The following is a 1,336-nucleotide window of genomic DNA, read 5'->3' on the forward strand; positions in this document are numbered from 1 at the left end:
GCCAGCAGGGGGCGTGCCACCAGGACACTATGGGCAAGATGGCCCTGCAGTGTCCCAGCTGCCAGCAGGGCCACTACACTGTGAGCCACAGGGCCCTACAGTGCGCCGAGCAGCCAACGGGGGCACATGAATACCACACCATGAGCGAGAGGACCCGGCAGTGCTCTAGTTCCCAACACGGGAGTGCTGCCAGGACACTACGAGCAAGAGGGTCTTGCAGTGCCCCGAGTGGCCAGCAGGGGGCGTGCCCCCACTGCACCGAGAGTAAGAGTGCCCAGCGGCACAGGCACCACACCGTGGACAAGAGGACGTAGCACTGCCCTGTTTGCCAGCAGCGGGCATATTGCCACTACACTGTGAGCAAGAGGGCCCTGCAGTGCTCCAGCTGCCGGCAGGTGATGCCAGTCACCACGCTGTAGGAGGGCCCTGCAGTGGCCCTAGCCGCCAGAAGGGGGCGCGGTGACAGCGTCGTGAGCAAGAGGGCCCTGCAGTGCAGGCCCCCAGCAGGGGGCGCCCACGCCCGCCTGTCAGATTCCTGAGGCTCCGCCACTGGCGTGCATCATGTCACACCACCGCGGTGCATGGAGTCACAGCGGTCTGCAGAGTTGCGTTCTCCTCTGTATAGAACTGGGGGGCATTGTGAGGGTGGAGCTGCGACCTCCTCAGCACAGACCCTGGGGCAGGGTTCTTACTGCAAGAGGGCCTTGCAGTGGCTCTAGCTGCTATCAGGGAGTGCGGGCACAGGACCAGGAGCAAGAGGGCCCCACACTGCCTGGCCACCAGCAGGGGGCGCCCGAGCCTGTCTTTTCTGTTGGCATCACGGCGCCTGCGCCCAGCGCGTCACGGCGGTCTGTGGAGCTGCATTCTCCTCAGCACAGACCTGTGGGGCACCATGACGGTGGGGGTGTGTTCTCCACGGCACAGACGTAGCGGGCACAGCCTCAGATTGGGACAACTCTGGGCCGTGTCCGCGGTGAGTAAAATCCTTCCTGTTTGCATTCCTGACCGCTTAGGGTCAGAGACTAGTAAGAAGAGCTCCGTGTGGGAAACTGGACACGAAAAGCCCCTCTGAATCCTGCGCACCTGGGTTCTCCCCACCAAGGCCAGGCGGCTGCAGTGTGAGGTGCACACCGCAGCCTCAGGAGACAAATGGAGCGTTTCTAAGGCAGATATGACCTCTGAAATCCGAATACGATAACCCCGGTGCTCAGGCAGAAAACACCTAATGCTAATGCAAGGCCTCAGCCCAGAAATGTTACTATAAAATCCGCACTGCTCACGCGGCCTTGCCAGTACAGCAGTTTGAATAATCAACACTGACATGTCAGTGCAAACG

Source organism: Cebus imitator, unplaced genomic scaffold, assembly GCF_001604975.1.
Source record: "Cebus imitator isolate Cc_AM_T3 unplaced genomic scaffold, Cebus_imitator-1.0 Scaffold555, whole genome shotgun sequence".
Classification (NCBI taxonomy): Eukaryota; Metazoa; Chordata; class Mammalia; order Primates; family Cebidae; genus Cebus; species Cebus imitator.